The sequence below is a fragment of the Acinonyx jubatus genome, chromosome B2 (assembly GCF_027475565.1).
Source record: "Acinonyx jubatus isolate Ajub_Pintada_27869175 chromosome B2, VMU_Ajub_asm_v1.0, whole genome shotgun sequence".
NCBI lineage: Eukaryota > Metazoa > Chordata > Mammalia > Carnivora > Felidae > Acinonyx > Acinonyx jubatus.
Window position 1 is genome coordinate 878,725 of NC_069385.1, and position 20,284 is coordinate 899,008.

General features: G+C 50.4%; 1 protein-coding gene and 1 long non-coding RNA gene across 3 annotated transcripts in view; both read left to right on the plus strand.

Annotated features, from left to right (window-relative positions):
- Positions 1–20,284, plus strand: part of WDR27 (WD repeat domain 27) — a 150,689-nt gene that overhangs the window by 125,337 nt on the left and 5,068 nt on the right.
- On the plus strand, positions 9,373–13,515 carry LOC128315444 (uncharacterized). Of its 2 annotated transcripts, none has more exons than XR_008298197.1 (3): positions 9,373–9,864; positions 9,906–13,201; positions 13,479–13,515. It is a non-coding gene; the product is annotated as an uncharacterized LOC128315444 (long non-coding RNA). The 2 variants fall into 2 exon arrangements; XR_008298196.1 differs by lacking the exon at positions 13,479–13,515 and adding an exon at positions 13,354–13,473.

The window sequence follows — 20,284 nt, forward strand, 5'->3', positions numbered from 1 at the left end:
TCCACCCTGTCCTCCTGTCTAGAGAAGTCTAGGGGGTAAGGCACAGCGACCCACACATGTGTATTTGTTTAAGTAGGCTTCATGCCTAGCACGGAGCCCCGTGTGGGGCTTGAACTCCCAACTCTGAGATCGAGACCTGGGCTGAGGTCAAGAGACAGACGCTTAACCAACTGAGTAACCCAGGTGCCCCCGCCGGCAGTCCGTATTTCAATCAGTCTTCCAGAGGATTCTGGTCACAAGAAAATCTGAGGACCTCTGGCAAAATGGTTAAGGGAATTGGAAGCCTCTCCCACGTCAGTGTCCTTTGAAACTCCGGGGAGCCTTTAAGACACAGGCTCTAACTGGGTCGGTCGGGGTGGTCCAGAAACTGCATTTCTGATAAACACAAGTGCCGGGGCTGCACCCGGGTTAACGACTCAACCCACCTGCGAACAGAAAGGGTCACCGCTGCACCTGTACCAACGGGGAGACTGGGGGGCGTGCCCTCCTGTGGGAGAGCTCGATGGACACAGGCTTCTACCATCATTTTTGCGGGGGGTCGAGACCGGTGGCTTAGCACGGGTGGGAACGGGCGAGGCAGGAGACACTCACGACGGCCGCTTTTCCTGTCTGTCTCTGTCTCTCTCCCTGAATTGATGTCGGCGCTGCTGATGAGCAGGTGATTTTTAACTGGCTGCACTTACAGAGCCTCAGGAATACTCTACAGGGACTTAGCCGGTGGTAGTAGGCTGGTCCACGTTGGCGCGTTCTGCGGGGGCAGGCTGCTGTCGTGTGGAATGCCGTGTGACACTTAGGAATCCACAGGCGGAATGATGACCACGCGAGGCTGTGGTCCGTGGCGGGTCTTGCGAATGGGTCTTTGGCAGATCACACAGGAAGATGAGGTTTCACTTCTTCCGTAGAAACAGCTCTGCTGCCTGCAGTGATTGATTTTCGTCAGAGCCCTCAAATGACGCAGCCCGTGTGACCAGACCGTGTCGTTTCAGAAAGAGGGCTGCTGTGTTTCCCAACATTATCATGGGTGTTCTGCTCCACGGCAGAGTTTAAGAGTCTTGTGGTAAACAGGTGAATTCCGTTATTTAGATTTCTACCGTTAACGTTGTACCGCCCCTGCTTTACCACATGACTGTCCGCCCGCCCGCCCCGGTCCCCTCGGTAAGCCATCTGATTTCAGATGTATTTCACCTCAGGACACTTCCCCTAAAACCTCTGCAGTTAGCATACTTTTAACCTGGTACCACTTGGTGGCCCAGAATTTTGTCCCCACTGTTAGCAAACCTTCCTTTTAGTGCAGAGGAGCTCGGTGCTGTGCCAGGGACAGAATTAACAATAGGCTGTTTGGTCTTTAATATGGTGGCTTTTTGGCTGCAGTCTCGTGCAGGTGCCCAGCTAGATCGACAGAGGTGTAGACGAACGGGGAAAGGTGTGTTAATGACCACACTTTGATTGAAAATTAGTTCTCCCCCTTCATGTGGCTGTGGGAATGCGGGCAGGCCCAGGAAGTCACAGCACAGATGGAAAATGTGACAAGCCACACGCACTGAAAAGTCCCCCAGACATGCAGCTAACACAGGTATGCTCGCGTGGTGTTTTCCAGTCCCTTCCAAAGAAGGGAGCCTGTGATGAACGAGTAGATGACAGGCTGTGACGTCTGGGGACGCTCTTGGAAGCCAGAAGGTGTCCTGTTCCCTGGCTTCGCAGAACCGTTTACACAGGGCACGGGTGCGGGCCTTCTGGTGACCTGGGTGTCAGCACACGTAAACGGCGGTAACTCTGGGCCCTTGGAAGGTCCCTGCAGGGACCTCCGCTCCCGCAGCACCAGGTGGCTGTGACCCCACGGTTGCCAAGCCCACACCCTTGCCAAATTGCGGGAGCAGGCGCCGTGCCTGTCCCACACCCGTGCTTCCTCTGGCGGATTCGAGGCCGGAGCCTTGCTGTCCCAGGATGCGAGCTGCAGGGGTGCGGCCCGGTCTCTGTGAAGGCACAGCACCTGGCGTGGCCTCGGGCCGGGGGCCTTGCCTGGATGGAGCAGCCAGGGGACTTTCCTCCGCACTCGCCCACGAGGAGGACCTCAGCAAGCGAGGGGGGTCCTGTTCCCAGCTGCCCGCCTCTGCCCTCCAGCCTTCTCCTGGCGCGGGGACGGCAGGGCGTAGCTCATTTCGCTCGGAGGAGAGAGGCTTCCGTGGGAGTCGTGGACAACGAGAGGCATGGGGGCGCTGCCCCCTGGGCCTTGGTGGGGTTTTCTCCTCCACCCCCAGCTCGCGAGGGCCACCCCCAGAGGACCCGCCGTTCGTCCCCAGAGGCTGTCTGGCAGGAGTGTGCTGCCGAGTGGGGCTGCTGTGACCCCAGGTCAGATGAGGCCGGCCCCGGTGGCCCTGAGGCGGGAGCTCAAGCCGGGACGTGGCGTCCCCGTGGCCGCGCTGGGCGGGACCCACCTGCAGCAGCATGCACGCCTCGGGTGCCGTCCTGCCGAGCACACACCGCGCACCACAGTTTGCCGAGAACTGCGTATGGCACGCAGGCCACGTGGGGATTACAGGAAACAAAACTCCCCGTTTTCCAGGTCTGGCAGGGGTGGTGTCCACTTCCCCCACGGATGCGACGCTGCTCTTGGCTTAGAGTTTTGGGCTGAGGAGAACTCCAGCCTCCTCCCCGACAGAGGCCCCATCCGTCGGGCAGGGAGCCGGGGCTCGCGGGGGACGGGGCCTGGGGACCGAACGGGGCCAGTGCGCGTGCTGGGACCGGAGCCTCTGGGGTCGTGCAGCTGCCTGCGGTCGGGGCCATGTCCCCTGAGCCCCCGGGATCAAAGCAGCCTTGTGAGCCGGGCTCCAGCATCTCCGGGGGAACAGGGGCCTCACTGGGCTGGCGTCTTCCTCGGGCGCCCCGGCCCCAAAAGCTCAGTGCTCACGGCTTTCTCAGACGTGTCCTTGTCTCATTGCGGTTTCCTGATCCTGCGGGAACGGGCTGTCATAGGTGGGGAGTGTCATGGCCTGGGTGTGGTGTGTGTTACACATGAGTCCACGATCCAACAGCCGTCTTTGGATTTCTTCCTGGACATCATTCCAAGATGTGTCTGGCATATCCACCCCATTCAGCACAGGCCACCATCGGGCCCCCGGGAAGCAGCTGGGACCACGTGTGACTGACTCTGCCCTGGGCGCCTTCTCCCACTCCTGCCTGGGCCCCCACGCTGCACCCTACGGGCTCCCTGCCTTGTGCCGACACGGACTGGCTCCCTTCCGCAGCCCCTGGTGCGTACTGAAACTTGGCTCCAGGTGTCACGGTAAAGGGACACGCTGGGCAGACCATGCAGGGGGTGTCGTCATGGTGTCTCTGAGGGCTGCATGGAGGAGGGGGCACACTGCCCCTCACCATGAGGCTTAGTGGGATTCGAGTGTAAGTTACTCTGCAACCCAAGGTGTTCATGTTCTCATGTGACTTGCGCGCGCGCGTTTGTGTGTGTGTGTGTGTGTGTGTGTAGCACTTAGGCATATGCAGTATTATCACACGTGTATCCGCAGCATAGTCAAGATCCAGAACATTCCGTCACCACGAGGATCCCTCCTGAGTCCGTTTTGTGGCCACACCCATCCCCCCACCCGTTCCCTTACTCCTGGAAGCCGGCAATCTCTTCTTTCTACCATATTGTCAAGAATGTTACTCTGTGACCTTTCACGATCGGCCGCTTCCCGTGGGACGGTCCTCTGAAGGTTCGCTGTGTTACCCCTGGCAGGACGTGGGCGGGCCCCAGCCTGGAGCTGTTACAGGTGCCGTGGGGCTCCAGGGCACACGGATTCCCATTTCTCCGGGAACGGTGCCCCCGCGGCGGCTGCTGGGCACCGCGGGCTACGTGCATGCCCACGAGGAGCTGCCAGCCTGTTTCCCAGGACGCGTCACTTGGTGTTCCCACCAGCCAGGGATGAACGACCTCTGTCCTTCACCATTGGCTGCTGGAGCTGCCCTTGCTGCACGGAACGGACCGCTGGGCGCATTCGTGTGCCTCCGTTTCAGGGTCTGTACTGTCCCCGCGGGCCGTGTGCCGGCTGTGCGCCCCACCGTGGCGTCCTGGGTACCGTGTGCGTGGGGCCTTCTGCCCACGGTGTTTCTCCGTCCCGCGGTGTTTCAACTATCTGGCTATTCTGTGGACTTGTCTGTCAAGTTTCTTCCAAAAACGCTGAAGATCGGAGCATTGTCAGAATTGTATTCAACTTGCAATGTTTTTCTATCACTTTTCATTTCACTATTTATACCATTACATAGTCTGTAGTTCTTACCACAGTCATGATTTTTAGAGCGAGCGAGCGTCTAATTTAATGTTTGTACAACTTCTGCCTCCACGTGATGCACAGCGTGAATACTTACAGGCACACAGTGCTGTGTCACTGGAGCATTTTAATAAACGCTCCTGTGCCTGTTTCAGGGTGCACGGATACCCGAGCTGCGGTACCCAGAGGGAAACTGGTCTCCGGTCAACAGGCTGCCAGATGCCGGGAGTCCCCTAGCTGCCGGCTCTCCAGGTTTGCACTGGGCAAACTGCCTGGCCTGAATCCGGGAGCCCCGCGAGCGGCCACTGCACCACCAGGCACCCCTTTCTGCTCAGAGAGGTGTCTCCGTGGAGGGAACACCTGTGTTGCAGCAGATAGAAGGATCCAGGGAATAGGGCGCCTGGGTGGCTCGGTCCGTTGAACATCTGACTCTTGATTTCAGCTCAGGTCGTGGTCCCACAGTTCAGGGATTCGAGCCCTGCGTTGGGCTCTGCACTGACAGTGGGGAGCCTGCTTGGGATTCTCTCTCTCCCTCTCTCTTCCCCTCCCCTGCTCATTCCCTCTCTCTCTCTCTCTCTCTCTCTCTGTCTCTCTCTCTCAAAAAAAAATCAAATGGAAAAAAGATTAAAAGAAAAAAAGGATCCCGGGAAACACATGTTTGATGATTTATGTGCGTGTCATCAGTTTGGCTTACTCTCCGGGCTGGAATTTTAGTCCCTGTGACTAAACCCTGTCATTCTTCACTTTATTACAACTGACATTTCCTGAGAACTCACACTTGATGGCACTTTTGCACACTCTCCCGGTTAACTCCGTGACGGCACAACGGGAAAGGCACTATTTTCACCATCTGTCAAGAGGGGAGCCTGAGCTCCCTGAAGGTGAAATGTCTTGCCCAAGATACCGCGTGGAGCCACGACTCAGCTACAGCTCAGTTTTCTGTTTCACATTCCAAGTACGATACGGCAAGTCCCTGGTGGCAACATGCCTCGCCGTGTGGACTAGCCTAGTGCCGGTCCTCTCCGGGCGCGATTTGGGACGCGTAGTGAGAATAAAATTTAGCGGATCATTTCTGTATTTGGATTAGCTGATTAAAAATGAAAAAGAAAACTAGGCGCCACGGTTCCTTTCCCCATTTATACAATACACAAGAAAGGTTGGCACGTTTATTTGCACCTAAGTGTAACTAACAGTTGAAAGTAGCGGGATCCCAGGAGGTGAGAGCCTCTCCCCTGCAGCCCGCTATCGCTGGAGGGTGTTTGTTTCAGGAGGGAACTTCCTCTTCTGTATCAAGTGGGGAAAGACTGAGCCATCTTTCCCTATTTAGCAGCATTGCTGTATGTGCTCATTATTTCTCAAAAACTCTGCGGGGCTCACATACATAGACATACACACATCCTGTATGACATACTACATATAGTATTCTAAAAACCATATTAAACGTATGGCCTTTGAGTTAACAGCCTAATATATGAAAAAATGTCACTGTAATAGTATCTCTTCTCTATGTGCAGAAAAATGTAGGATTTTAGCATACTACAACCAGCAATATTGTTAGCTGTGTGGTACCTTTGAGAGAGTTTATTTTTTTATTAAAAATTTTTTTAATGTGGCGCGCCTGTGTGGTTCAGAGGGCTAAGCGTCCGACTTCGGCTCAGGTCATGATGTCACAGCTCGTGGGTTCGGGCCCCGCGTCGGGCTCTGTGCTGACAGCTCAGAGCCTGGAGCCTGCTTTGGCTTCTGTGTCTCCCTCTCTTTCTGCCCCTCCCCTGCTCGTGCTCTGTCTCTCTCTCAAAAGTAAACATTAAAATTTTTTTTTTAATTTAACATTTATTTATGAGAGATAGAGACAGAGCACGAGCAGGGGAGGGGCAGAAAGAGAGGGAGACACAGAAGCCAAAGCAGGCTCCAGGCTCTGAGCTGTCAGCACAGAGCCCGACGCGGGGCCCGAACCCACGAGCTGTGACATCATGACCTGAGCCGAAGTCGGACGCTTAGCCCTCTGAACCACACAGGCACCCCTCTTTAGGATATTTGAGTGATATTGGTCTTTAGTTTGATTACCTACTGTTGTACAACAAGTCAAAGGCAGGAGGCAAAGAAGTTACTTGGTTTGTGACGCAGGACACGGTAAGCAGTGGTTTGCAGGAAAACAGTTTGCAGGGGGAGAGTCCTGTGAGGGACCGCAGGACACAGGCTTCTGGAGCCTTCTCTCCCTTTGCTGTGGCTGGCGGTCCGTTCTCTGTGCCTGCGCTGCTAGCCTGTGCGTGCCCTCCTTCACCCCGCGGACTTGGCTGGAGAGGGCGGGTGTCGTCAGTGGTTTCAGACACAGCCCGTGTCTCGTTGGTCCTCGCTGGAGTTTCTCTCCCACGTTAGTTCTTGCTCTCGTCCTGTTTCTTCGAGCCACACCCACTTCTCCGGCTCGTTGACCTGACTGTGTGACCTATTTATTTTCAGGCTTCTGTTTTCTCTTCATATTTACATTTACAGCTAAAACTTCCTCTCAGAGTACCCACTTAGTTTCAGCCCACGGGTTTGACACGAAGCACTTTGGTTTTAATTTAACTATTTGAAATTTCCATTATGGTTTCCTTTTTACTCAGCCTTTCCCCCCCAAAACCACGTGACTTCTAATCAATTATTTACAGAGATTATTTTGCCTACGATCTGGGCCCCGGAGCTAGTGACCTACTTCCTGGCTAATTTTCATGAAATTTCCCGTGTGTCTGAAAAAGATACATAATTGTAGCTTTGTTGTTACAGGATTCTTCTACTTAATATCTGTTCTATCACAGCTGTTGGGTCAAACTTGTCCATGTTGTTTATGACCTCACTATTGTATTTCTGCTTTGATCTGTACATTTATAATCGAGATGAGGGAAAGTCTGCCCCCGGTTCATGCTTTCGTCCGTTTTCCTCCTAATGCTTCTTGCTCTAGGCATCTCGATACCATGTGATAGGAACTTTGTGTTTGTTGATCGCCCAGGGTTTGGTTTGTGCTATTTTGCATTTATATTCTTTCCTACTTATGGTTTTGGAGTTAATTTTCTTCTGTCTTATGTTACTAACAGTGCTAAGCCTACTTTACTTAACATTTACATGGTCCACCTTTCCCCAACTATTTACTTTCAGTCTTTCCAGCTGAATTTCATGATTCAGTGTATAGTTTGCTGTCTTTCAACTGGAAAATCTAGCACATTCACCAGTTTTGACTCCTGATATATTTAGACTTACTTTTACAAGTGAATTTTGCTGGTTATTGTCCTCATACTTTGATTCTTTGATTCAACCTCTGCAAGGTTGACTTTTAGCATTTTTACCGGTGTTGGCTGCAAACTAAAGATTATACTTCTATTTTATTTTAACTATTACTCTTAATATTGTAACTTCTATACTTAGCTATAAAATTTAATTTTAAAAAATCTGAAGTTAATTCTGTATCTGTTTCTTTGTGGACAAGAATAAGACCTTAACAGGCGTATGTAGCGTGGGAAGCATTGTTGTCCACAGCTTGTTGTGATTGTTGGAGGTCTGGGTCAATTTCTGTGTCACTGTGTTTCTCTTGGTTTCCGGTAGGTTCTTTCCTCTTGCCAAAATATATTTTTTCCCGGTATCTTTTTCCATTAAGGTATTGAAAGTAAGTGATAACATCTCTTGGTATTTGTATATCTGAAAATATCTCCTCTTGCTCTCACACCTAAATGAGATTTAGCTTCGAATAAATGTCTAGACTGACATGTTATTAATACTCTGAAAATATTATTTTATTGCCTTCTGATACCTAACATTGCTGATGAGAAATTTGGTATCTGTTTCCTCTTCAAACATCGTTTCTCCAGAATTGCTTTTATTATTGTGTTTCGGATTCTATTCAATATATTTTTTAAACTCTCAAAGTATCAATCATGGATCTTAACTGATCTTTCACATTTTTAAACCAGTTTATCTCTCAGCGGAATTTTCTGTTTCTGTGAACCAGGCTTCCTTCAAGCGATTTTTGTCCAAGCTGACATTGTTCTGCCATTTTTAAAAATCCCAGTATGTCCTTTCACATTTACTGCAATTTGTAAAATAATTCCTTATTTTTGTTTGGTTGTCCATTCGTCTCCTGGGGACTATAAACATAATTATTTTACATTATTTCTCGGGCCCTGTTATTTGGTCTACCTTCTTCACATTCAATGTAAATATGCGTTTTACAGTTTTAATTTACAGATTTATTTTTAGTGGAGAATAATGTCCAGCTTTCTCTTTCTCCACTTCTCTCTCCCCGGACTTGGATTTTGCTACTGCTTTTTTCCAGATTCGCTGGGGCCTCAGCGCAGGTCCCGGGAGCAGCGTCTCTCTCTCCTGCCTGTGATGGAAGGAAGGAGTGGTTCCTGCCACCCCAGGTCCCAGGGCAGCCGCCGTTCAGATGCGGGGCCTGTGGGGGGCGCTCTCGTCCTGCCGCGAGCCAGGAGGCCCAAGGCAGAGCCTGAGCTTCTGTCTCATTTCTGCTCATGGAGAAATTGTCTTGTTTTGAGCCTGGCTAGGCCAGTTTTTTTTTTTTTTCCCTCTTGTTATATTTTATATATAATTTCTATATGCTTGAAGTAAAGGGGATGCCTTGAAGCATGAATTAAAAACTTGATCTTAACTAGACGTTGCATTTTGGAAATTGAATAATGTAACTGTAAAGGGGTTAGGAATTTCGATTTCACATTTCGAGTATAGTTCATAAACTTAAAACATAATTTTAAAGTCACCCCACTTTCCACCCTACCCCGCAATAGGCACCCGCTAGAGTCATTGCCGTGAATTTCATTTCACTTAGTCTAAGAAAGCCTGTTAAAAAGTTTTGGTGCCTTCCCTTTCTGGAAATGATCGGGTTCTCCCATCGGTCAGCCCCGCCTCAGGTGTGGCCACTTGTTGACTGCTCATTTCCCAGGAGGCTCTGAAGTTTTCTTATCTTGCCCAGTGATCTTCTTCTCCTTTGACAGAAATCCCTGGGTCCTGTAGCAGTGGGAAGATCTTCTACTTGATGCAGTATGTGTGATTATCTCCGCACAATATTCTCTGTGCAGTGCTGACCTGTGTGTGCACGCACGTGGGCGGTGACAGGTGGGTAGTTTGAAACAGCCCATAACGTGCATCCGCTGTTTGGCGGGTCAGGTCCTAAACTTGAGCCTGTCATCGGCTCAGATGGGGTTTCTGGGGGATCAGGGTCACCACGTTTCCTTGTCTGGAGAGTTCCGGTCACGACAGCACTGCTCAGTTCTTCGCAAGTGCAGGAGAGACGGAGATGCTGTGCTGCTCATGTGTGTAGTCATTCGAGGCTCACACAGGCCATCCAAACTGGAGCTGAGAATGCCAAGGAAACCCCCCACCAGCTTCTTGTCTGGTTTTCCGCCTGTGTCCCTGGGGCATACAAGGCATCGCTTCACATGCAGAGAGCAGGCAGGGGGAGGGAAGTTGGCCAGCGGTGGCCTCCTTCTGTGGTAGGTGAGGACTGACCGGCAAAGTGTCACCTTCCGGCCCAGGAACAGACTTTACCGGGTTGGCAGATTGTTTCCTTCCAAACACAGAAGCGGGAGTCCTGGGAGTCCGGGCGGCAGCCCAGGTCCCCACGATCCGACCCTTGGAGCGCCTGCCACGCCCCAGGTCCCCACGACCCGACCCTCGGAGCGGTTATTTGAGAGAGAATCTGCGTGGTTAGGAGTGGAGCTCATCTTGCAGAGTCCCCAGGCTTCCCGGAGACAAAGCCCCGCGTTCTGTAAGCCTCACCTGGGGCCTGTCTGCGCGGAGAGTGGCCAGGTCCGGGGCTGGCCACAGTGCCAGCTCCCCCTGCTTCCACGGGAGCCCCAGAACAGGGCTTCAATCCATTCTAGTCAGAACACGGGAGTCTCCGCGTCAGGAACGACACAATTGCTTCGATTCCGTTCTTGCCAGGACACCTGGGCGTCGGCCGTCGGGTGAGGCACTAAATCTGCAGTCCACGCCCCGCGCCTCTGCCCTCAGCGTGTCCTGAAAGCGGTGCGGTTGGGCTGTTCCAGGATTAACACCTCCTTGGGCTACTGGTTCCCACGGACTCACCTGGGAGGCTCCAGCCAGGACGGAGCTCTGTGTCCGGTCAGCTCTGCCCCGGGCCCGCCTCCCCGCCTGCACACGGGCGCAGAAACACCGCAAGGCAGAATTACTTGGGTAAGTCCAAGGAGAGGCCGGAAGGCTACGCAAAACCCTGCGACATGCCGGACGTCGGCGAGTTTCAACCAAGTGGAGATGTTTATCCTGGATTAGAGACGTTTGAGAAGTAATGAAATTATGGAACTCGAGTGTTTGGACAGCTCCGTCTCGGCTGCACAGCGGGCCCTCCTGCCCATCCCGGAAACTCTGAGTTATCGATCAGGAGGGTCTGCCTGGCTACCAGCGGCCGGTCCTTCACGGAGCCTGAGTCGTCGCGACGGGCGGGCTCGGGCCGAGGCGCCGTGTTCCCATCAGAGCGGCCAGGCAAGAACTGAGGCGGCGTGTGACGCGGCGTTTTCTCTTCTGAAATCCGTCAGACGGATGAAGTGGGGCAGCGGGCTGTGTTCTCCAGTGGTTTCTGCCCCGAAGGCTCATGGAACTCACACTTTCAGATGCCGCCTGGTTTGAGGCTTTTAATCCAAAGTAAATCTTTGCACTTACTGCCTCTGTCAAGGCCAATACCTGCGTGAGGCACGGTCCCGGTTTCTGTGCGGAGGACGTGCCGCGTGTTCGGCGAAGGACTTCAGCACGGGGCCTGCCGCGAGCAGGACGTCGGTGCCCACCCACGTCTGCTCCTTTCGGCTCTGCGACTTTTCACGCACCAGATTAGCAACATAAAAGACAGACGCTAGATTTTCCTCTAAGATTGCCTTCACCTCTGAAAGCGTATGACTCACCTGGAAGCGGGTACGGGGACTACAGGAAGGGTTTAGTCAGGGGGCGCGGCCAGCGACACGGGCGTGAAAATGCTTCATACCCGGGGTCTTCAAGTGTCACGACATTAGTCTTCCTTAGGCTTCAGGACCAGATCGTGCTGCGAAAGATGAGCTCAGGGAGGGAAATCAAGGGCGGATGCAAAGTGACTCCATATCGACCGCGTGGCTTGTACGCGATGCGTTGTTTGCGCCATGAAGTGGCCGTGTTGTTGTATGTGTCATGCGTGTGCGCACGTCAGTCCGTGTGCCGAAGCACGATCGTGTTGTTGTCCCCACTTGGCAGATGGTAAAACCAAGGTGCAGACAGAGCAGATGATTCAGCTGAGGTTACGTGACTAGTAACCGGTCCGCCGGCGTGGGCCTCCGCCTCGTCTGCGCTGCGATCACAGCGGGACTGTTGGTCTTACCACTTTGACTTCCTCCTGGCTTCCGAGTCTCGTTTACGAGGCTAAGGGGAAGAGGGGGCTGGAGAGCTCGCCTTTCCATTATTTGCCGGCCACCAAACAGACCAAATTCGGAAATGTCACAGGACGAGGGGGTTAGTCCTGGGTTGAGCGAGATCTACACCAGCACACTGTGCCGCGCACGTCAAGAAAGGCAGTTTGAGCCGGCCGCGCACCAGTGGTTCCCACGTTGCCGTGGGCTGACTTTGCTGCCTGGTCGCATTCGAGGAAGTTGGGGAAGAATGGCAGTGTGGGTTATCATCTTCAAATCTTGCTTCAGGAGACACTGGAGAGTCTCATTTCTACATTCCTTCGTCTGCTGGAGGACGCTGAACAGTAGTTTCTTTGTGAAGGAATTTCAGACCTTTCCCCCCACCACAGAGATCTCCCCAAGCACACAAAAAGGTAAATCCTGGCACCTTTCACGCATAGAGACAAACAGTGGCTGTGCCAGAGTCTGGCGTGGCTTTTCCACGCACAAGCACGTGTTCTCAGGGGCAGGAATCCAAGTCTGTCACGAGTAAATGATGAATTCCTCTCTTCATTCCAGTGGCACATCTGGGTTTTGTCTCCCTTCACGACTGTTCTGTTAGGTGAAGTGTCCGTGAAGACGGACGGCCGTCTCCAGGAGTTACGAAAGTGGATTCCCCATAGTCCGTGGTTCCTCTCTTGGCGTTCCTGTGGCGTCCTCGTTGCCTCCAGCGGCAGGGACGGAGACTGGGCCCCTCTCACGGGTGCACCTCCCTCTGCTCCCCGGGGGCCGGCCAGCCTCCCGCCGGGAAGCCCGGAGGAATGGGTCAGACCACAGGCGGGCTTCAGGGCTGATGTCCAGCACAGCCACGTTTGGTGGCCTCACCTTGCATTTCAACCTGGAGCTCCTCCTCTCTAAGCAGTGCTTCTTTATCCTCTCCTTCAGCTGTACGTGGAGCTCACATGCAGAATCTGGAGTTATACGTGGCTCTTCCCATGTTCTCCCCACCGTGGAGGGGACGTATGCCGGCTTGTCCTAGAGGAGGGTGGTATTTACACTATAGAAACGATAGCGCTTCCCATGTGCCGGCAGAGTTCTAGACTCGTTCTCAGGCCCTTGAAGTGGACGCTGTGATTATCCCCATCTTAGGATGAAGACACCAAGGCACCTGAGGTTGCACGAGGTGGTGTGAGTGCAGCCTGGCCAAGCCGTTCTGAGCTCTGTGTCTTCTATTACTGATGGGGAAAGTAGGAAGGTTCCAGAGAGGCTTGAGTTTGGGGAAAAGTGGCTACTTTCAAACCTGTTGTTTAGACAACAAAATCTTGTAGGCAGAGCTGTGTGATCTGCCCTGCCTGCTGCACGCTCGGGAGGTGGTCCTCGGTGAGCAAGAAAAGGTCCCAGTGCTTGGGAAAATGTGGAGAAAAAGGAGTCTAGACATTTGGAAACATGCCTCCAAGTGGAGGAAGTCAGGACACGTGGAGCCTGCATGAGGTTTGAGGATGACGAGCAAACATGAAGCGATTTAGCAACATGTGTTGTTAGAGCTGGATTTCACTTAGGTGTGCACCAAGCACGAGCGCCCAGGTGTGCACCAAGCACGAGCACCCAGGTGTGCACCAAGCACGAGCGCCCAAGGTGTGCACCAAGCACGAGCGCCCAAGGTGTGCACCAAGTACGAGCACCCAGGTGTGCACTGAGCACGAGCGCCTAGGTGTTCACCAAGCACGAGCGCCCAGGTGTGCACCAAGCACGAGCGCCTAGGTGTTTACCAAGCACGAGCACCCAGGTGTGCACCAAGCACGAGCACCTAGGTGTCTACCAAGCACGAGTGCCCAGGTGTGTACCAAGCACGAGCGCCCAGGTGTGCACTGAGCACGAGCGCCCAAGGTGTTCACTGAGCCTGTGGACCAAGTATGAGCACCCAGGTGTGCACCAAGCACGAGTGCCTAGGTGTTCACCAAGCACGAGCACCCAGGTGTGCACCAAGCACGAGTGCCCAGGTGTGCACCAAGCACGAGCACCCAGGTGTGGACCAAGTATGAGCACCCAGGTGTGCACCAAGCACGAGCGCCTAGGTGTTCACCAAGCATGAGCACCCAGGTGTGCACCGAGCATGCGCGCCCAAGGTGTGTACCAAGTACGAGCACCCAGGTGTGCACCAAGCACAAGTGCCCAGGTGTGCACCAAGCACAAGTGCCTAGGTGTTTACCAAGCACAAGCACTCAGGTGTGCACCGAGCACGAGCACCCAGGTGTGCACCGAGCACGAGCGCCCAAGGTGTTTACTGAGCCTGAATGCTTAGGTGTTCACCAAGCACGAGCACCCAGGTGTGCACCAAGTACAAGCACCCAGGTGTGCACCGAGCACGAGCACGCAGGTGTGCACCAAGCACGAGTGCCCAGGTGTGCACCGAGCACGAGCGCCCAAGGTTTTCACTGAGCCTGAGTGCTTAGGTGTTCACCAAGCACGAGCACCCAGGTGTGCACCGAGCACGAGCGCCCAGGTGTGCACCGAGCATGAGCGCCCAGGTGTGCACTGAGCACGAGCACCCAAGGTGTTCACTGAGCCTGAGTGCTTAGGTGTTCACCAAGCATGAGCACCCAGGTGTGCACCAAACACGAGCACCCAGGTGTGCACCGAGCATGAGCGCCCAGGTGTGTACCGAGCACGAGCACTTAGGTGTGCACCAAGCACAAGCGCCCAGGTGTGCACCGAGCACGAGCACCCAGGTGTGCACCGAGTACGAGCACCCAGGTGTTTACCAAGCATGAGCGCCCAGGTGTGCACCAAGCACGAGTGCCCAGGTGTGTACCAAGCACGAGCACTTAGGTGTGCACCAAGCACGAGCGCCCAGGTGTGCACCGAGCACGAGCACCCAGGTGTGCACCAAGTATGAGCACCCAGGTGTTTACCAAGCATGAGCACCCAGGTGTGCACCAAGCACGAGTGCCCAGGTGTGTACCAAGCACGAGCACTTAGGTGTTCACTGAGCATGAGCGCCCAGGTGTGCACCGAGCACGAGCGGGAGTCTGGAGTTACGACCCAGAATCTTGTCTGCTTCCTCCTGCATTATTCAGTTACGGAAACCAAATTTTCCTCACCTCTGGCCATTAATCATTTGTCAGGATTTCTCTATTGTATGAACATAAGATGTGTGATGTTAAAAAGTAGTCTTTTATGTGTTGCGTGCAAACACCCAGAGCTTTATAAAATCTAGCTGATGACGTAGCACTCTTAGTTCTTCAGGTGAAGTATTTCTGTAGAGGCGAATCTCGCCTGAGATACAAACATGGTTACTTCTAGCTTTCACATGGCTGACGACACAAAGGCTTATTGTTTTATACCCATAGATACTTGGATGTCATTTATTTCAACAATCTTTGGCAGCTCCTGTTATCTACATCACTTAGTCCTATATGGTGGCATTTATTATATTTTTACATTAAGGTTTGATGATAAATCGTTTGTACAGAGTAGAGTTCATCTGATGGGGTTTGAAATTAAATAAGAGGTGACAGATGGATGTACGGCCATACGACCTGCACCACAGTCAAGCTGGAGATGTTTCCCCGCCTAGGTCCCTGCAGGGTCAGGACGGAGACCCTCCCCCCACCCAGGTACTGTGAGTCCCTTCGTACTCAACTTTTTCTTCCGACCCCAGCCGCTGATTTGATTTCTGTTCCTTATGTCTTTTCAGGAAGTCACACACAGTACTTTGAGTAATAAATACACCACGTGTTTGGCGTGTTTATCCTTTCATGCAGGGTGGTGGTCGCGAGACTTTTTATACGGCTGCATGTCTGACTGGTGTGTCCCATCGTACATTTCACACTGGTTTATACCAGTTTGGAAGGTTTGGGTTTTCCAGCTTTTATGTGGATTATGAGTAAAGCTACAGAAACGTTCGTGAACAGTTCTTTGTGCCAATGTATGTTTTTAGTTTTCTGGATAAATAACTTACATATGGACTTTCTGGGTTGTATGTGAAGTGTATGCTTTATTTTATAAGAAACTGCCAAGATGTTTTCCACGTGGCCATCTAATTTTGCCTTCCATCAGCACTGAATGTGTAAGAATCCCCCTGGTTTCTCAGTGAGAGTAGGGTATTTTTTTTGTTCTAACACCCGCTAAACACAATGCAATGTGATTATATGCCAGATTCGGTTATAGACAAATCTGTGTGGATCCAAAATAGAACCTGGCCAACTGGATTTAACTGTGCACTTAAAAATGCATCTTGATTAAGTAGGATTTATCTCCAAATACAAGATTGGTTTGACATTGGAAAATCTAGTGACTTAATCACCACTTTGATACAGAGGAAATATTTTGTATTCTCTCAGTAGATGCCGAAAAAGCATTTAAATTCGTTACTGTTTAGGATTAAAAGAAAGTCTACCAAACTAGGAATAGAAAGGAGATTCTTAATCTGGTAAAGGTTATATGCTAATATTTATAGAAAATATTATACCTAGTACAGAGATTTTACATTCATTCTCTTTAAAACCAGGCATATGACAAGGAGAACTACTTTCACAACTCTTTTAACATAATATTGGATATTCTGAATGATAAAACAAAGAAAGAGAAACAAATGAGAGTAAAAAGCCTTGGAGGAGGAGAGACAGAACTCTCATTGTTTGCAGATGATTTGATTCATTTAACTGGAAAATCTAATAGAATCATTAAACTCTTAGAACTGGTGTCATTCACCAAGGTTGCCACATGTAATATCTAGTTACAACAATCAAATTATCAGTAATAACTAACTGAAATTAAAATAAAAATAAGATTTCCTTTATAATAACAACAAATAACACTTTAGGAGCTTAACTGAGAAAAACAATGGAGAAAACTATGGAGAAAACTTTAAAATGCTAATAAACTGTAGAAGTTCTGAATAATATTCCATATCCTTTCATAGTTTAAGTTATAACTTAATATAAGAATGCCAGTTCTTTACTAATTTATAAATTTATTGCAAATCTTTTTTTAAAAAATTTTTAATGTTTATTTTTATTTTTGAGACAGAGAGAGAGCATGAATGGGGGTGAGGCAGAGAGAGAGGGAGACACAGAATCTGAAGCAGGCTCCAGGCTCCGAGCTGTCAGCACAGAGCCTGAGGTGGGGCTCGAACTTATGAACCGTGAGATCACGCCCTGAGCCGAAGTTGGACTCTCACCTGACTGAGCCACCCCGGCGGCCCCCCTTCCGCAATTTTTACATTTATTTATTTTTGACAGAGACAGAGCACAAGTGGGGGAGGGGCAGAGAGAGAGGGAGACACAGAATCCGAAGCAGGTTCCAGGCTCCGAGCCGTCAGCACAGAGCCCGATGCGGGGCTCAAACCCACAGACCGTGAGATCATGACCTGATCCGAAGCCGGACGCCCAACCGACTGAGCCACCTAGGCGCCCCTTTATTGCAAGTCTTAATCAAAATTCCAGCAGGATTCAATAAACTTATCCCAAAAAACATTTATTGGAGAAAAAAGATCCATAAAAGGCTAAGTCTACTTTATATTTTCTTTATCAGATAATAAGCAATATGAGACCATAGAAATAATGTATCATTGATTCAAGAGCTGAAATAAAGCCAAAAGAACATAATAGAGGATTCAGAGATAGACCCATGTATATTTGAGGACTTAATACATAGTAATATGGCACCATGAAACAATGGAGAGAAGATGGATTATTTGGTACAGTGTTTAGGGAAAATAGGTCTTTATAGTGAAAAAAACCTATTTTTATTTAAACGTGCATAAACCTAATGATTTCAATATCCAGATGTGAAAAGTAAAACTATAACTAAATAGAGGAAACTGTAGAATAGCTTTGTGATGTATGCTTGGGAAAGATTTCACAAAACTGAAAAAACTTGGAAGTATAAAACATGACAAAAAATTTGATGACTTCTGTCTTCCTGAAAATTAAAAATTTATTTTTAATGAAGGACACCTGAGAAAGTTAATGGCCAATAACTGGCAGTAATATTTAAAATTGAAAAATGAGTCATATGTATAAAAGGGACCTTAATTCCTGACACGCCTCAGAGTCACTGGGAGCCTGTGTTTTGGTGTCACCTTTGTGCCTCACCTGCCTTCTCTGTAAGTGGGGATGGCTGCCCGTATTTATGTAAGCCCACTCCATGTGATAGAGATTCAGGATGAGGCCACCAGTTGAGAAAGATTGTTGTGGGTATTGTCCTGGAGACTTAATATAAACGTAGTTGTGGGTTTATTATTTTTTATCTTTCCTAGAACTCATTTTGTTCCCTCAATGACTATTTGATTTTTCCTTAATTCTGGATAATTCTGGCCATTATCCCTTCAAATATTTTCTCTTGTCCAGTCTCCTTGTTCTTGCCTTTCAGAACTCATTTTACTTTATTTTTATTCTTATTTTCTTACTCTTACTCTTATTTTTTGAGAGAGAGGTGGGGGCTGGGGGAGAGAGAACCTTAAGCAGGCTCCATACCCAGCGTGGAGCCTGATGCAGGGCTCCGTTTCATGACCCTGAGATGATGACCTGAGCCAAAATCAAGAGTCGATAAGCCACCCGGGCGTCCTTGGAACTTCTTTTAAGTGAATATTTGGACTTAGTCTGCCATCTGAAGTCTCCTTCATGTTTCCCATCCTCTCAACTCTATGAGCGGCATTCTGTGTGGTTTCTTCACACCTGTCTTCCAGTTCACAAGCCCACTGTTCAGCTGTTTCTAATCAGGTCTTAACCCACCAACCGGAAGTTTATGTTCTGTTGCCCTGCTCTTATTTCCAGCTTCACTTTGGTTGTCTTCAGTCTTCCGGTTCTTTATTATAACAGCTTATTCTTTGATTGTGTTCCTAGCCATTTTAAACATACTGATTTGAAGACACATGTGATGGCTCTGTCGTCTACAGTGTTGAGTACTCCTTCCTGCTGGCATTGTGTCCACTAACTCTCATTCATGGGAAAACCTCCAGAGATCCTTTAGCAGAGCTTACCTTGAGGGTCCTGCAAGGCTTTAGTGGAGGAGTGGTCTGGGGGTTCTTAGGTTTGCTCTGCTGGGTGCTCCAGGAATATTAGTAGCTGAGACCACTTTTTTTTTTTTTTTTTGGTTAGTTTCTTGATATGGATTTCCTTTTATCACACAGCACAAACTAAAACTGCAAACTCCCTGTTAGGCAGCCCTCTGCTATGGATTTTGGAGGTGATTTCCTCACCTCAGGCTGAGACATCTCATCCCCTGCTGTCTGGATGCCCTTTCTTGTCCATGCTTCACTCAGGTCTAAACGTGTGAATCTTCTGGCTTCGTGCGGGGTTTTTGGCCCAACTCCCTTTATCATGAGACCCCGAGTCCTCACCTTCTGTGTCCGTATGGTGATTAAAGCCTGAGATCCCCCTCCAGCACACACACACTTGGCTGTAACAGAGACTGATTTCCTTGGGCAGAAAGTGGTGTCATAAACTTGTCCCTCTGGCTGTCATTTCCTTCTCCAGGCTTGTCGCTGTTTTCCTGCAACTCAGCCAAGAGCCAGTTCTCAGGCTCTCCAAGCCTCAGAATGCTGGTCCCTTCAGTAGTCACCACCCTCGACCCTGCAAGAGCTATGGTGAGGTCAGTGCCCCTGCAGCAGTGGGATGCATGCATTCACTCTCATGGGACGTCCCGATTTTATTGAAGGAAAGGACTCGTCCCTGTCCCTCATAGTTTATCTTTCTGTCTCACTGCCTTTCTCAGACTTTCCACCCACGTGGTTGTCACGGGAGCAGCAAAGACTCAACACCTGACCCTGCGTAGGCCACATTTTGAAGCTGGAACTCAGAGAAAGCAGTGGCCGAAGCTGAAGGCCGGTAGCATAAGTGAGATAAGACTTCTGTTGCCATCTGTCCACAGCTGTGGCTTTTCCTGACTCCAAAATCCATTTTTGTTGTTGAGCACCTTTAGACATTCCAATAACCATATAATAAAATGCCTTTCTACTCAACTCGTCCAAGCTGGCTTTCTGTCCCTCACCACCAAGAAAGTGAGTCACACGTCTCTCCAGGCAGAGCAGTGGGGAGAATCTCCCTGTCCCCCTTCTCGGTTCAGCATGGCCACGTGGCTCCAGAGGGACTCGTCTCGCATCCCGTGTGTTTAGACAAACCTCTCTCACTCGCGTGCCATCCTCCTGCCCTGGTGCTTCCCGTGCAGCCCCAGCCCCCCAGGGCACCCAGACCGCAGGGGCCCACTGATGCAGACAGCCGGGGACACACTGCTTGTGTTCCACTTACACGGACGAAGGCCTGACCTTCAGAGGCGGAATTCCTCGCCAAATTCAAACGAAACTCACAGGACTCAGAGCTACTGTATTTATCCCCCGGACACTGTTGCTTTTCGTAATGGTTCAAAAGTTTGGATATAGAAGTGACTCAGCCATCTGAAAGTTATTTTTCTGTTGTTTGAAGATCTGTTCTAAGAAAGGGTTATTAATGTTGTAAGATGTCATTAGTATGAGATTTGTAGCGGTGTTTTGCAGACTGAGGTATTTAGAACAGATAAACCTCATTTTTTTGTTTTTGGTCCCAGATGTGTGTGGTTCATCATCGTCTCTGATACAGTTCAAGGAAAGAGAAACTTTAAAATAAATTTAACACATGTCCGTGAGTGTAAGATTATTTGGGGACTTGTGAGTAAGTGAAGTTTTGC